The 17,537-nt window shown below is 39.7% G+C and overlaps 1 protein-coding gene across 5 annotated transcripts in view; it reads left to right on the top strand.

Annotated features, from left to right (window-relative positions):
* The window catches only part of Rgs7 (regulator of G protein signaling 7), a 436,200-nt gene that overhangs the window by 382,926 nt on the left and 35,737 nt on the right, over positions 1–17,537 (top strand). The gene's annotated exons all lie outside the window — the stretch shown is intronic.

Raw genomic sequence — 17,537 nt, forward strand, 5'->3', positions numbered from 1 at the left:
AGAATATATTTAGCAGTTTTTTCCTGAGGAAATCAGGCCTGGAAGTTACTTTAAATGGGCATGTAGTTATCTTGTTTGTTCACATAATGTCCTCTGTTTTATCTCATTGTTTTAAAGTGCTTACATATGGCTACCCTAAGCAGCCTTCCTTAATATTGATATCTCACCACCAGTTCTCAACACAGAGACAATATTTGCAATATATTTACAATCCATATGACCTTAGTTCCCTTCCTTTACCAAGTCTCAAATTCCTGAAATTCATCACTTAAAACAACAACAAAACAAAACCTGGAAGGCCTGAGCCTGAAATGCTCCTTGACTGCCTTAGAGACAGAGAAAGGCAGTGTTTCCATTGCTGATTGTCTTTTGTCTTGGTTCTCAGTTATCTTTGGTAGGGAGGGAGGAAAGTGAGGTCTTGGGTGTCTGCAACTGTCCCCATAGTTGCAAGGCAATCCTGGGGGAGCCAATAGCTCTGTGTTCACAATGTTGGGAGAAGAGGAGTAGTTACTTTATTATCACTGAGGTTACACTAACCACTGTCAGGAAACACTGGCAACATTTCCCCTTCAAGGCATGTCAGGCACAGAGTATTTCTGTTGCAAAATGCCCAGAGGTAAGGGAGGGTAGTGGGTACTAAAGACAGGTGATCCTGTCTTTACCCAGGACACCTACCCGCCTCTTCGCAGCCAGCACGTGTGTGGAACATGACCCTTTGTCCATCTTCTTTGTAAACATCATCCTGCTGGACTGAGATTAATTTTGTCCCTATTTCACAAGTATGGCGATCGTGTAAAGGTGTGATTTGTCCTGCTTCCCCTGGGACAGATGCTCCTTTTGGAGGACAGAGATGAACAGGTGTTCCCAGGTGCGGCCCAGTGCTCCTCCTGCTGACTCTACCCCTTAGGTTCTCATGTCAGAGTTTGAAGAGAAGCAATTAGGATGCGGGAGTGGTGCTTAATGTGAACCAAGGGAGGGGGCAGGCTTTGCTGTTGAACGAAGCCAGCATCCCAGCTCCCTGTTTGGTTTTAGTATACTGTGATTGCTGCTTAGTCTTGGCCCCCCCAGCCCCCTCTCCACCCCTCCCTGGTTCCTTTGCATTTAGGTTAGGTTTGTCCTAGTTATTTTTTCATACGAACTTTGAAATCCTTTGCTTAGTACCACAAAAGAACACTTCTTTGTGTTTTGATTGGGATATTTTAAATGTACAGAAAACTTAGGGGAATTGAGGTCTTGATGAAGTGTAGTTCAGCCTGTCCATTTTGTTCACACCTACATTTTTGCCTTTCAGGAACATCCTAAATTTTTATCATGCAGGTTTTATGCATTTCTTCTTCTTTTTTTTGGTGGGCAGGAGTACTGAGATTTGAACTCAGTGCCTAACACTTGCTGGCAGGTGCTCTAACACTTAAGCCACACCCCAGCCTTTTTTTTTTTTTGCTGTCATTATTTTTCAAACATAGTGTCACATTTTTGCCCAAAACAGTCCTTAGACTGTTATCCTCCTATCTCTGCCTTGCAGTAGCTGGGATTGCATGCATATCCCACCACTGCCCAGCGTTTTTGTTGAGCTAGCTAACTTTTTGTCTACCTTTTTTTTTTTTCTTTTTTTAAACTTTTTTTTTTTTTTGCTAAGTTGTCTAGCTAACTTTTTGCAGGGTTGGCCTCAAACCAACATCCTTTTGATCTCAGCATCCTAAGAAGCTGGGATTATAGGCATGAGCCACCATGCCCAAATCTGGTTTTTGGGTTTCTTGTTAGGTTTGTGTTTTATTGTTACCGATTTTGTTATACGTGAAGTGTTCTTTTTAGTTGTATCTCTTTTTAAAGCTATGTATATAATTAAGATAGAGATGTTAATTTATGTCTCACATAACTGAGGTTTTCAAACATTTTGGTCGTATTATTCTTTTAACTCTTAAAACTTGTGTTTCCTGAAGAGTTATTGTTTATATGATTTTGATGGCTTAGAGATTTTTGGTTTTGGCGATGATGGGTCCAATTGGATCCAGGTCCTGGAACACTTGTCAAGTGTTCTATCATTACCCCAGTGCCATATGGGTTTTATTTGTGGATATTTACCATATGAAAAATTAAAAGCAAGGACTTTAAAAATATTTATTTATTCACTTAAGTAATAGTAGGAAATCAATTATTGAATAACAAATTCAGCATAATTTTAATGAAAACTTGGCATATTTCTAAAGGGAAATTAGTGGTAGGAGTGGCATTATTTTCTCATGGACTTAGGAATTGAACCCAGGGCCTCATATATGCTTAGCTAGCTCTGTAGCAATGAACTGTACCCCCTGCCCAAGTGACAGTATTTTTACTTATGCACATCGCTTGAATCTTGAGCTCACTAAAAGACTATTCAGTTCATCCTTGGCTATGTCACATGTCACCCAACCTCTAGGAAATCTTGTACACCCTCATGCAAATGATTGTGAAAAAGGCAAGAAACATCGTGGCATCTTCATGAAAATAATACTGATACTGCAAAACCCCTGGAAAAAAATGCTGCTGTAATGCCTTTTTTGTTTTAAATATATTATTTTCTAAAATTTTCTTCACTTTTTGTCCTTATATCTGCTAACAGTGCATGCATGCTATGACTGGATTCCTTTTGGCTTAAATTTCTTACTTTTTTTGGAGGGCAGTACTGGGGTTTAGACTCAAGGCCTTACACTTGCTAAGCAGGTGATCCACCACTTAGCCGTGCCCTTGGCCCTAGATTTCTTAGTATTGAATAATCCTTAAAATCCCAGAATAAACAGATCTTACTTGGGTATGATGTGTCATTGTCTAATGTGATTTAGAATGTAGATGTGCATATTCAAAAGTGAAATTGGTTTGTACTAGAGTTCTTATTGTTTTATTTTTAAAAAACTTTAAAGATTGGTAATACTGATTTTTGGCATACTCTTCCATGATTTAGAAAAATCCTGTGCAATCAGCCGGGTATGATGGTGCACACCTGTGATCCCAGCACTTGGGAAACTGAGACAGGAGGATAGAGAATCCTAGGCTACATAGGGAGAACCTGTCAAAAGGAAAAAAAAATGAGGCAAAACCTCATGCAGGATTTGTTATTTCTCTAACTTAGAGATGTACAGTGAGAACAGCGGTAGGAAGAGCAGCATTCTATCCTGAGCAAAATTCTGAAATGATGGATTACATGAACCCTTTCTCTTCTTCTATTCCTTGCGGTCTGCACAAGCTTTACATATGGTAGCTCTTCTCCATTTAGATCTTCCCTGTCTCACATACTCAAGGGAGAAAGCACAGCAGTGACGATCTTATGGAGGATGCTGATCAATAGATAACTGCAGCTAAAAAGACTTGGCTCAAATACCAACTCCCTTCTTGGGTGAGAGGTTACCAAATGACTCCAGCTCTCAAACTCATCACTTAAAATATGAATAATGATAACTCTCTCGTGGGACATTTAGAAAACATGGAAATGGTATAAGTGAATTGTGTAGCACAATGCATGGCACAGTCCTTGCTTAATAAACAGTGACTGAAATTATCTGAGCAGCAATGCTTTTGTCAAGAAGGCAAGAAGTAAAGGAGTGTAGAAAAGGTCATAGATGGCTATGATTTGGGGAATCAGAAGAGCTAGAGTTGAAATTTGAAGCTTGAGCAAGTACGTTACTTTATCTGCTGCTGCATGACAAATTACCCAAAATTTTAGCAGCATAGAACAACAAATGAACTTTAGTTACTGTTAATTTATGCAGCTTCTGAGAAGCTGGAATACATTGGTGGCTTTCCTGGGTGGTTCCACTCAAGCATTTCACCATGCGTCAGAGAAGCTCTTGGCCAGAGCTATAGTCACCAGACGTGACCAGATCAGCTTTCTTCACATGTTGGCGGAAGCTTCAATTCCCAACCACGTGACCCCTACATAAGGAAGTCCATGACACAATGTCCCCCATGTTGCCCCAAAATAGAGAGACAGCCCATGTCTGAAACCTCATTCTTATTGCCTGATCTCAGAGGTGGCATACCATAACTTCTACCATAGTCCATTGGGGACACAGACCAAAACAGGTACAGTGTGGGAGGGAACTACATGAAAATATGAACACCGGGAGGAGAAGGGCATTAGAGGCCATCATGAGGTAACTACCACCAGGAGGATTTGGGTAAATGGAAAACATTCAAATTTTTTCTATTCATTTATTTATTTTCAATGCTGGTGTTGAGTCCAGGGCTTTACACATGCTAGACAAGTGCTCTACTACAGAGCTACACTCCCAACCCACAAATTTAAAATTTTGGTAGAAAAATAAAACTAGTTCAGGCTCTCAAAAAAGCAGTGAGTGACCCTTGTCAATGCTAGCGGAACCTCCTCATTTCAGCAGAAGGAAGACCAGTGGGTCGGGGGGAAGACCAGCCGGAAGGGGCAGCCTCATCACACAACTGTGCCAACTGATTGCTGTGCCACATCTCAGAGGAAGAGCACAGAAGAGTTGTTCCTAAAATAAAGAACTTTTAGTTGAGTTATTTAAGTGTGCCTAACATTAACTTCTACAACTTTTCAGCTGAGCTAATAATTCCAGTCATAATTCTGAGAAAAGAAAGACTCTCCAAGATGAACGTGAAAATATTACATGAATGATTTTCTGTTTGGGGGAATGAGATGATAGGCATGAGGTACTGACTGTCACCTAAAAAAAAAGGGAGATTGTATCACTAGTCTCTGACTTTATTCAGTCATCAATCCAGTGCCTAACACATAGTGACTATTCACAGGTCATGTTTAGAATTGAGTAAATAATACATGTAAACATCTTCTTGGATGACACTAAGCACATTGACTTAGTTTAAAGAGCACCCTTGTTTTCCTGTCACAGGCTCTGATATTTGAAGAACCAAGCACAACCCCAGTGACCAGATCTGAGTCAACAATTGTGTCAACTTCTCCTGAAGCTTGTTGAGTTCTGAACAGTCACTTTTCCTCTGTTCTGAGGATATTATTCAATGAAACAAGTGTAAGGTGCATGCCACCTGGACTTTCTCTCTACAAAGTATAAGAAAACCACAATACATGACAATGATAATACTCAGTAGAATCTACATAGCAGTTTCTTACACAATAACTTTTTACATTCATTATGTCACTTATTCTCTGTGAAGACCTTGTAGAAAGGGTAACAATTCCCTTAAGTTTACAAACAAGAGAAAGCAAAACTGAGGAATTGAGCCTTGTTACCTATGGTAGGGCTAAGGCTCAAATCTGTAATTAAGACTAAAAGTCTGACATTTGCTCCAAAACCCTATTCGATCTCCACTTAGTAGTGGGCAATCTTTCTTTATCCATTCATATTGCACAACAGGATATTATCTGGCACTAAGTCTGGCTTTGGGTACATCAATTACTTTTTGTTTTATACCAGTGAAATAATTGATTGAGCTTTCTACATGTGAGATGCTCCATTGTACTTTGCGTGTCTGCTGTACATGCAGGTATAAACACTCCCTAGAAATTTCTATGCAGCTTCTAGACTTGAATGAGCAGATATAGCATTCTATAGGCTATCAGATTACCTTTTAATTTTGTATAGTATGTGTCACTTACATGGACAATTTCAAATGCTCATTCAAAACTTAAGCTATGGCAGAATTTTTAATACTTCACACAACATTCCCCTTGGAAGATATCCATGATGTTCTATGACAACATTTACCATTCTGTTTTGTGGCATTCATTTGTGAGAAGCAAATAAGGTCAAAGGCATCAGAAATGCTGCAGCTCTTTTTCATGGTTATATTGACCCATTGGGGCATATCAATCAATAGTCCAAGATCTCATTACTGATGCCTTTCTCTGCTTTAGAAAATCCAAAAGTGTGTTGCTCCAAATTTAAACCTTTCTTTTGTATCATGAAAAGGAACAGCGTTCCTATTATTCCCATCTGTTCCTTTTGGTTTAAAAATATTTTGTCAGTGTTGCTATCATGAGCCTCCATGAGAGAAACTTCTTTTTTCCTCCCTGGCTGTAACTTTTTTGTCTGGTCTTTCTATCCCAAATAGATTTGCAGATAGTGTCTTCTTGTTGTGTAATATCTGAGGCCGTTTATGTGAGCCATGGGTAGAGATAATAAAAAGTACTATTCCTATTATTAAGTCAGTTCTTCGTTAGCCTATGGATCGGCAACTTTTCAAGATGAGGCATCCAGATTTCTGTCCTGTTTCTTCTAAAAAGGTGAGGCTGAGGCTAGTGGTTGGGGCTGTGCTCTGAGGAAGATCCTAAAGGCCACAGCTGGCTCTTAGGAGGTAGGTGGAGGAGAGCACTGAGAGTACTGACGATGTCTGCATGTCCTGGGGGCTGGGTAGGTGTCAGGAAGGGCAGCTTCTTGCTTCCATGTGCTATTGAGAAGCCAGCCTTCCAGGCCATTGCTACCATACAGCGCAGAAAGGTCAGGAGAAAGGTCGTCAGTAATCTCTTTAATACAGGCAGAGAGGGCTTACAGGGTAAAGTTTAGTAGAGAATCGGAATAAAGAGGCTGAGGGGGATCTTTGAACCACCCTGCAATTTTTTTGAAACCCTATCAAAGGTAAAAGTTAAAAATGCACAGACACAAGTGCACGTAGCCTCTAGAGGGAAGGCTGAGCAAACAAAGTGCTGTCACTCTGCCAGCCTCTGACAGAGCCACTGTGAACTGACTTCACATGAGGCAGTCAGAATTTCAGGATTTCCGCTGGATTCTTTTTTGTTCATTTGATACAAAAAGGGAAAAAAATGCCACCTGTGTTCTCTTAATCTGACATCAGGCATGTTCTTCAAATGAACTTCCTCTTTCATGAGAAAAACAATTAAATTAACATTCAAAACAATCCAAGCTAATAATAATAATTTAAAAAAAAAACCCTCCTAATCCAGACTGCTCTAAAGGGTTTCTCCTCCACTCTGTTTTCCTCTCAATATTTTCACTCCTGATCAAGCGCTTGGTTTTTCAAAACTGAGTTTCACTCTCAGAAACTGCAACATGCATGCATTTGCCGTTGCATAGTACGGAGTGAACCCTTTGAGAGGGACTAGTGGAGACTGCTCAACACGGCATCTCTGACATCCAGCCCGAAGAATGCGAAAGTGAACTGAGTTTCCCACGCTTGCCCCGCTCCCACTATGGACATGTTTCTGATGGTGTTAGCTCATATATGTGTTAGATCTTACAGAAGTTGGGAACAGAATGGCTGTTACCCAGGCTGGGTGGCAAGAGGTTCACACTAAGTTACTGTTAGGTAGGAGCAGGAAGCCAGTGCACAACTATACACAACAATTATGGCTGTGTACTTCAAAAGGTTGCAAAAAAAGATTCTGAAAGTGCTCACCGTAAAGAATTACTAATTTTTGAGGAGATACATTTGCTTAACCTGATTTAAACATTATACAATATATGCATGGATCAGTACATCGCATGACACACCATAAATATATACAATTTTTGTGTTTTCATGTATCAGTTAAAAGTAAATAAAAATGTAAATAAATTTGATATTTCAATTAAAACTGCTAAGGTTTGTTTCTTTGCTTTTTGTTCATTTAGTATAGCCAAAACTTGTTCACTGCCAGCTAGCAACTTCAAGTCCCCACAAACATCATCAGAAAGCACCTAAATACTCAGTCTGCTGCTTCTATGTGATTATTTTTTTTTGTCAATGTGTACTCCTCATAATAATCACCATAGAACCCAGTGTGTGCTTAGCACATTCTGTGTGTCAAAAGCTGTGTTGACTTCACCTTATTTCATACAACAGGAAGAGAGCCAGAGCTTAAATTGCTGACTCTTCCAAGGATCTTAATTATTTTGCAGTCATGTTTTTTTGTGCTTTTTATGTATGCTCGTTAACATTTTTTTTAATGGCATGGCTTTTTAAATTAAGTGACTTATTAAAAAACTTTCTGCATTCCCTAGTGTGCTGCAGATGGGCAATTTTAGGAAAAAGTGGACAGCAAGGTGAAATGACATTTGTCGTAAAAGTTACCAGGGGAAATCATGAATTGGATTCTAGGCCTGACCAGCTGATATCTATGTTTGCTCCCAGTGTATGAGTCTTTGATATTATGCTTCAGTGAAAATTAGATTGCTAGTGGCTGACCTGTATCATTTATAGAATACTTATGAAAATCAAATTAGACAGTGGCTATGGCTGGAAAATATCAAAGAAATACACAAAATGAGAGCTATTGTGTTTATAATTTTCTACCTTGAATCAGATTTTTTCATATGGAGTTTTAACCTTCAATTTCAATATAGTCTAGTGAGACATTGATACTACAATGTCTGGGACCCGAAGGACAAAATGCCCACTACGTGATATCCAGGGAAACAAATAATGTCTAGTAGAAAGGAAAGAACCAAACCTGGTACTGATAAGAAGTGGAAAAAGGGACAGTGAGATTGGAGCAAACTGAACAAGGGAAGAGACATACCGAATGGGGTTGGAACAGTAGACAGAGGCCTGCCAGCTGCCTGCAAGGTGTTTGCCTTTTATCCCAAGTGTGACAAGATGTGTGCGGAGTGTGCAGGGGAGTGACATGATGTGACTGGGGCTTCAAAGCTTGCTTTGACCATCTTCCCACTCCTTGCAGCACAGAACAAAGTCCTAGTTCCCAAATTCTATGCTACCCTTGATCTTGGAGTTTGATGTTACCTAACTCTCAGCTCCTTACTCAGCTTGTATAATGTTTATGCCCCTGGTACATTTTCAAAAAATATCACTAGAATTTGTCCACATTTTATTTGTTACAATCTTTATATTTTTCCAATTCTAATTCTCTCCAAAACTCAGTCAAGAAATATTCTGGAAAAGTCTTATAGCCGAAGTAGTTGTTAAAATTCCCGTACATTTTCATTGATTCACTTGCTAAAATGTGAGACTCTGAGTTAAAGCATGGTTGGCTTCTTGACTTGCATCAGAACCAAAATGACAAATTAGAGCACGACCACAGGCAAGGACATCAAGAACAGCAAAAAGTAACAACTAACTGGGAGAAGACACAGACACTGATGATGGCATAAAATGACCCAAAATCTCAGAAAGCATTAAGAATTAGGACCATCTGTCCTTGCAGGCATTGCTGTCTTAGGGATAGCAAAATAGTGTTGCTCCCACTGATGACCTTGAATCATGAAGGAAAGGTTGCATTGTTTTGGATATGACCCTGTAAGTATGCAGAGATATATTGAGATCTTTCCCCTAATGGTGAAAATAAAATACAGTTTTAGCTCTTAGCAATGAATATGCAATCTGGAAAAGAACTTCATGTGAAACCCTCTTTTCAAACACCACCAATGAATGTAGGACTTAACTCTTCCTCCTTTTGGAAGTCAACATAAATGCCACAGAATGTCCTTGAAATCAATCATCTTTATAGATGCCTAGCTAAAATAAAGATAGCCTTTCTCTGTATGACTGTCCTATAAAGGAACTGTTATGGTCCCAATGTTTGTGCCTCATCCCTAAATTCATACCTTGCAATCCTAACCTCCAAGATGATAGTGTTAGATCTTTGGGAAGTGACTAGATCATAAGGGATGTGCCTTCATTAATGAGCCACAAAATTATAAAAAAGGCCAAGAGATTCCCCTTACCCTTCCACCATGTGAGGATACAGAAATAAATCACCCTCAGCAGGGCATGGTGGTCTATACCTGTAATCCCAGCACTAGGGAGACTGAAACAGGAGAATGTAGAGTTCCAGGCCAGCATGGATCATATAGACAGATCCTCTGTCAAGAAAAGACAAACCAGCCAAAAACATTAAAAAATCAAAAAAACAATAAAACCTTCTGTGAAGAGGAAAGCGGATCCTCCCCTAGATGTGGGCTGACAGATTGCTCTTAGATTTTGCAGCCTCTAGAACTATGAGAAATACATTTCTGTTGTTTATAAACCTCCCAATTTGTGGTATTTTATTATCGCAGCCCAAGCAAACTAAGGCGGGGAGGTGCACCTCTTTTCAATTTGGGAACATAAGATTTGGAGGCCTTTCATATTATTTGTAATTCAAAGTTAATTCCAATATATGATGGTTTTCACAAACTTATCATTTCTTGTTTTCCCGTGGTTACTCATTATGACAATTATTGTAAGCCTTTTGTACTTACTGAGAGCTACTTACTATATTTCAGGGACATTTGTTTTCTATCCATTCCTTGTAGCATTTAAAACATCTGTGGAACAGCACATCTACAAAATTAAAAACTGTTTTCACTAATTCCATATCTGCTCAGTTTTCCTATCTTTTTCTCTTCACTTTTATGCTAGACAATTTTTGTTGTCTTCAAAGAGGTAGTCTAGGTTTTATTTCTTAATTCCTACATTCAATAAAGCTGTTCAGGGTTAAAGTCAAAAAGTTTAAGGTGTTTGAGTGCCATAAGCCCATGGACCAGGAATCCCAAAGTCCTGGGTGTCTCTTCCCCATTCCATACCTGATGTACCAGATGAACAACAAAATATAAAACAAAATGCAGTCTCAGCGATGGCTGTGAATGACCCAGAATATGCCAACCCACAAGGTAGGCCAAACTGGAGCACAACATGACGTCTCAGACCTAAAAAAGACATTTGTTCTCTCCCAGCTGAGGAATCTTTGCATGTTTGCTTTGTGTAGAAAAAAAGTCATAGAAAGGGAAGGCTATCAGTCACTCAAGTGCACTCCATACTAAGTGTAATAGAAAAGAATGTCCGTTCATACTTGCCATGGACTTGTTGGTTTTTACTCTAGAAGCCCCTATTTCAAGGGTAATTACAGAAACTTAGCTTCTACCCAGTGCCTTTTTTATTTCAAAGTAATTCCAGCTGGCAACATTTAAAGTATTTTAAAGCTGAACATTAAACATGGGAAATTCCAGTGATTGCAACCAAGTGCATTAGACTTCTCTTGGTGGCTTCCTGAGAACTGTGACAGTGTTTGTAGTCGTGCCTGCGTGACAATTCCTAGTCTATAAAAAAGGAATGTTGTCCAGGGACACACGGAAAGCTCCTAGATGTTCAGTTGAAATGGTCAGATTTCAACCAGAGAGATTAATGTTGTAGGACCAGTGAGAAGAACTCAGGGAAGCAAAGCAGAGACTCTGAGTGATGGGAGACAGCTGCACCCGGCCTCAGTAACTGATCTCCACACCATGGATGTTGCTCCGTGATGTGATCCTCGCCCCAAGGCTATGAACTGCAGCAGCAGAAATGCAAAGGCACAGCAGGATGGACCAGGCGCAGATTGTATCTAAGAATGTGTGTTGGAAATGTTAGAGCTACATCCCGTTTGGAGAACTCAGTGAACCTTAACATTATGTGTGCGTGCAGTCCAGGAGTCTTCCTTGATTCCTCTCTGCTTATGCATTGGTTTCTCTCCCAGACATCCCAATCTCAGTAGATGCCACCACATCACCTGATTGTGAAAATGTAGAAGCCGCCCTTGGCTATTGTTCTGCCCTCAGTATACTCAGCAAACTTTATCCATTACAGTGTCGCTATATATTCCCAAGTGCGACAACTCCACACGATCCCTAATGCTGACAAGCAAATCCACTGCAGCATAATCTCTTACCTGGAAAACTGGTGGCCCTCTGACTGGCCCCTTGCTTCCACTTTTTATCTGATCTACCCTGACCATCTACTCCCAGAGTGCTCACTGCTCCTGAATGACTTACTTTTTTAATAGAATTTGTTTTTTAGAGCAGGTTCATATTTACTTGAAAATCAAGCAGGAAGTGCAGAAATCCAACCGAACCCCCATCCCACACACATGTAGCCCCCATTGCCACATCTCCCACCAGAGTGGCACATTTGTTACAATCAATGAACCTGCCCTGAAACATCATCCCTCCCCGAAGTCCGTGGCTTTGAAGTCCCCGAAGTCCAGGGTTTGAGCCTGATGGTGTGCATTCTGTGGGTTCTGACACATGTGTAATGACATTTAGCCACATTACAGAATCACACACAATAGTTTTTGCTACCCTGAAAATTCTCTGTGCTTGGCTTAAATCGCTCCCATATCTCTTACCCTTGGCGGTCACTGTACTTTGAACTTCTTTGTAGTATTGCTCTTCCAGAATATCATGTTTGGGATGGGATGGTATGTAGCTTGGCAACTGGCTTCTTTCACTTAATAATACTCATTTATGTTTCCTCCATGTCTCTTTGTCTTTTAAAAAGCTCATTTCTTTGTAACGCTGAGTAATATCCAATTCTTGGACATACTACCATTTACTTAACGATGTTCCTACTGAAGAGTATCTTGATTGCTTCCAAGTGTGGGCAATTATGAGTAAAGCCACTATAAATATTCATGCATAGGTTTTTGTGTCAGCACCAAGTTTTCAACTCATTTGGGTGAATACCAAGGAGTGTGATTTCTGGATAAGGTGGTGTTTAGTTTTGTAATAAATGACCAAACTGTCTTCCAAAATGACAGTGCACTTTTGCATTTCCACCGGCAATGAATGAGTGCCCCTGTTGCTCCAGTCCTTGCCAGCATTTGGTAGTGTCAGTGTTCTGGACTGGGGCACTCTCATAGGTGTGTATTGACTTCCTGTTGTTTGAATTTGCATTTCCCTAACGACGGTGTATTCAACAGAGTTCCAAATGTTTACTTTCCACCTGTGTGTCTTCTTTAGTGAGGTGCCTGTTCAGATCTATTGTCCAGGCTTTAAATTGAATTGAATAATTGCTTGTTGTTGAGTTTTAAGAATTCTTTGCATATTTTGGATAGCAAAATATCAGATACATTGTTTTGCAAATTGTTCTTCAGTATGTGGCTTGTGTGATACTTTTGGTTGTGTCTTTTACAGAACAGTGGTTTTTAATTTTAATGAAGTTTGGCTTGTCAATTATTTCTTTCAAGGATATCATGCCTTTGGAGTTGTATCTAAAAGTTATCACCAGACTCAAGATCACCTACATTTTCTCCTTTGTTATCTTCTAGACATTTTATAGTTTAGCATTTTACATTTACATTTATGATCCATTTTGAGTTAATCTTTATGAAAGGTATGAGGTCTGGCTGAGTTTTTGAATATGTAAAACACTGCCTTGTTTAACACCCTCCACTGACTTTGTGTTTAGAACTGAAGTCCAGGATTTCTACCTGGCCTCACTGCTGCTGTTCACACCCCATAACCCCACACTGACTGCTGTGATTCCCTCTCCTCTGCTGTTCAGCTTTCCTTCTGCCTCGTGGGCATGCACAATTCACACGTGGAAAGGATCATGTAGTCACAGACTCTGTGGTCAGAACTCACATTTGGGCAGGAATCAAATGAGCAAACACTAGAAGAGAAAAAGAAAGGAATTCCAGGGTAATTGTCTCAAATGACTTCCTCAGTTTTGGAGGGAGGGATTAAGAGGGCTTAAAGGGTCAGAAGCTGAGTTGATTGACAACTGCCTAAGAACAAAGCAAAGCTTGCATTGGGTCTTTAAACTTTTAAAAATCCTGAGATTGAATACTTTTGAATCTGTAATCACATCCATAGGATAAAGGAACGTTTTAATTAGGTACAATACATTGCACATTGAATTCCTAAAGCTTGTCCTATGAGCTAGATTTAGTGGTGCATGCCTGAAATCCCAGTACTCAAGAGCTAGGAGGACCACCATTTCAAGACCAGCCTGGGTTACCCAGTGGAACCCTGTCTCAAAAAAACAATGGGGCTATAGTTCAGTAGTGGGTCACTTACCAAAACAAATGTCGCCTACTGTCATCTCTCTGGTATCTCCTTCTTAAGCCTCCACATGATCTGCCCAGTTGTACAGCAGCTCTGGTGATGGAGCTCAACACTGCTCACTGTCTCAGTGCTGCTCACCACTGGAAGTTTTCCTGAATTGTCCTGAATATATATGCCTTCTGCCACAATTGACACAACTGAATTATGTAGCTCAGTAGTGGCATGAGGATAGCATGAGTGAAGCACTGGGTTCCATTCCCAGCATCGCAAAAATAAATGAATTAAATACCTAAAAGTATTATGCATGAAAAGAATGAAATGGCAATTTAGATCCTCTTGAGTGAAATGTCAATAATAGAATCAAGAATTGCAGCTTCTGTTTTGTACCCTGTGAAGCCACACAAACACTGTAGCAATACTATTTCTCATTGATAAGTTCATTTGCTCCTTCAGGAATGAGTTCCACAATATTAAATTCTACTTTCTAATAAATAATATTAAAATAATGTTATAATATAGCTTGGTTCTGTCGAAAATAAATTCACCTTTGAATCACTAGAAATGACTTATGATTCCATGCTAGACCATGTAAACAGTACTTTATTACTCTTTAAATCCATCAGTAGTACGTGTTTAATAACACATATTTGAACACTTTTATGGAGTGCATACTTGGTAATGGTAAGGGTTTTTTTTAATATCTTGTTGGGAAGATATATCTAGTTCTACAGAAAAATAATTTATGCAAAACATTCCGTGTGGATCTGGTGCCAACTACAGGCACTCATATATGTATCAAAAAGATAATTGCCTTTGCTTTCCTTTTAATAATGAAGGACAACATGGTTTTGTTGAAATAAAATATTGCTTAGAAACAAAGTGTCTAAAACTATCTGCTATATTGGGGAGAACCAACATAAGAACAAACATCTGAGCCTTCCCTTATACATTGTCCTGGGGCCATTCTACCTAGTCATTCGTCACACTCTGTTGTGATTTTTCTCTGTCTGTCTTTCTTATGTAATAAGAGATTATTCAGGAATGACCATGCCTTCATTTCTGTATCTCACTGTTCATCATAGGATGAACCTTCATTAGATGCAGAAAGAAATGTTCCTTGAACAAATCAAAGAACCCTCCCAAAAGCATTACCATGTTTTGTTCCCCACAGTGCCTGACTTCTGGAAGAAGTTATTCGGAGGTAATAGGCACCAGGTTGTGGCCTTAATTAATCAAAAGAGTCCTAGACAACTTTGCACATCTAAACTCTTTTAATCTGCCAGAATCCTCTAGATTATTTAGGTGTCATAGATCTGTTTAACCATTAGCTGTCCCAAGAGGCTCTTTAGAAATAACAGGAGCTTGGAGGGCCACTGAGACAGGCAATCAGGGTCCTGCTTATCAGCTTATTATTTTAACTGTTTTCGCCATTAATGATAAATATTAATCGTAGCAGATTTTTTTTTCCTGGGATGGAAACAACATATCTGATGTTTCAGTCTCTAATAATGTTAGCTGTCACAATCAGTGCTTATTAATTTTCTGATTGGCAGTATTAATAATTGACTCAAGTAGGAAGTTTAGATGTCTGCTAATGGTTCATTAATCAAATTTAAGAGGCCATAATCTTTGAAACTTGAAGAAGAAAATTGTAATTCTCTTTCGGGCTGCCAGTCAGATATGTTCCTCTTGGGAAAATTTTTTTCCACTACATGCCTTCAATAACTGACACCATTTCTGAGGTCATTTTGTTAATTATCCCACTTGAAGTCAAATTGATTTAGAATTCTAGCTTCCTATGGAAGGAATTTTAGAGTTCAATTAATTCAGACTCCTCAGCTGTGTAAAGAAAATAGCATCCCTGCGTTTTCTATAATTGGTCTAGTTTGCTCAGAGGCCTCTTGAAGAACAGCTCTAAGGGAGTGTGCTGTGTGCACTGCTGTAATTTAAATTGCAGGCTTATAATCAGCCACTGTGGTATAGCGGATCATGCTTTCAGTTTTCCTCAGCTTTTGCTGCTGCTATGAGACATTGGTTTTGTAGAGGAGTTTGGGGCAAAGAGGTTTTATAGGTACGATCTCATTCAATGGGGTGTGAGGCCAGACATCCACAGGGCATCTTCTGGAACCTTGTTGCTGCCTGCTTTTGCCATGATCTTCCCACAGGACTGCTACAGAATGCCGTCTTACCACCTGGCACTCACCAGATGTTTGCTCGCAGCATAAAATCCATGCACATTGTTTCCTATTTCAACCTCAGAATATATGCCCTGCACTGCTGGGGTAGGCAGTAAATCCTGTATGCTTTGCCTGTCGCAGATCTGCAGTGGAAAATACTGCCCTGGCTCATCTTTCTTGTAATGCCCGCTGACATTAAAGATCCAGGGTGGATATGCCACTTGTGAGGCTTCCTCGGGGGTGTAGAACAAGCTACCTCATGCACTAACCCATATTTATCTGAGCATTTCTATCACTGCCTCCCACCATTCTTAGGGCTTTCCCCTAAGGAACCTGAGAAATTGCATCCTGCCTTCATCTATGTTTTCCTCAAGGTTATGAAAGGATATACCTGGTTGTTCCCAGCCCATAACATTGAGAAGAACACCTGTACACCTACCTGCCTGGCCATGCTTGATCTATCAATAGGAGTTGAAAGAATTTTAGTGCCTCCTCTTCCCTAATAGCTCAGGTCTAGGGAAGGAAGACTGCCAAGAAATAGAAATTGAATCAGAAATGAAAGCACAATGGTTTAGTATTTCCAAAACATTTGGTACATTTAGATCAAGGGTTATGAACTCTGGTGGCATATTAAAATCACTGGAGGCCTTAAAAAGAAGAAAGAAAAGAAAAGAAAAAAAGTTAATACCTAAACCAACCACAGAAAGATGGAAGAACATTGAATACTGCTCAGCCTGGTGCTGGGAGAACCTAAGTCTCACCCAGCTGGGTGCTCTTCCTTCTTCCTCCACTCTGAAGCTGATCATTATGTTAAAACAGCTGTTTTTCTTCCCAAAAAGACATGCAAACCAAATCTATATTTTAATGTTTATGGTGTGTGTGTGTGTGTATATAGTTTACTTGTAACCTTTGTGGAGGGAAAATGAAGAAATGTTTTCCTCATCCAAGTCTTTTATTTATCTATTTTATTTTTTATTTTTATTTTTCAGACAGGGTCTCACTATGTAGCCCAGGCTGGCCTCAAACTCACAATCTCCCTGCCTCTGCTTCCTCAGTGTTGGAATTACAGGTATGCACCACCATACCCAGCTTGCTCATCCACTGCTTTATCCATTAAGGTGGAGTTTTGTCTCAATGCCTGAGCTATAAGGATGGGATTCTTAAAGGAAAACATCTTAGTTCCTCATTACACAAAAGCTGATCTCCTGGACTTTCCAGGGGTGGTGGAGGGCTGTTCGTTCCTCTAATCACTTCAGCACTGCTTTTTTGCCCTTCCCCAACCTCATCCCCACTGTACGAAAGACTTTTTCATAATTATATTTTGTCAGTAGTCACTTTCACAGACACTTCATGCTTTAATTTTCTTGTAATCTGTGAAGAAATTAAAAAATTGAGCAGACGTGTGCAACTTGATATTTTTCACAAATGCAAGAGATTTCTAAATCCTGTACCAAAACTTGAAAGCATGGAAACACAACATGTAACCATGAACTTCTAATCACTTCTAAAGGATGATGTCCTTCCTAGCTCTCAAATTCTGTGCCTTTGTGACTCTCCTTTCTTCCCTGATTCCCATTCCTCAGGCTTTTCCTGCTGCTTCCCAGGTTGTTTTTTGGAGAGTCTGAGGTGTACCATATTCTTAATTCATGTTCTCTCTCCCCTTTCTCCTCTTTCCTCC

The sequence above is a fragment of the Castor canadensis genome, chromosome 11 (genome assembly GCF_047511655.1).
Source record: "Castor canadensis chromosome 11, mCasCan1.hap1v2, whole genome shotgun sequence".
Taxonomy (NCBI): domain Eukaryota; kingdom Metazoa; phylum Chordata; class Mammalia; order Rodentia; family Castoridae; genus Castor; species Castor canadensis.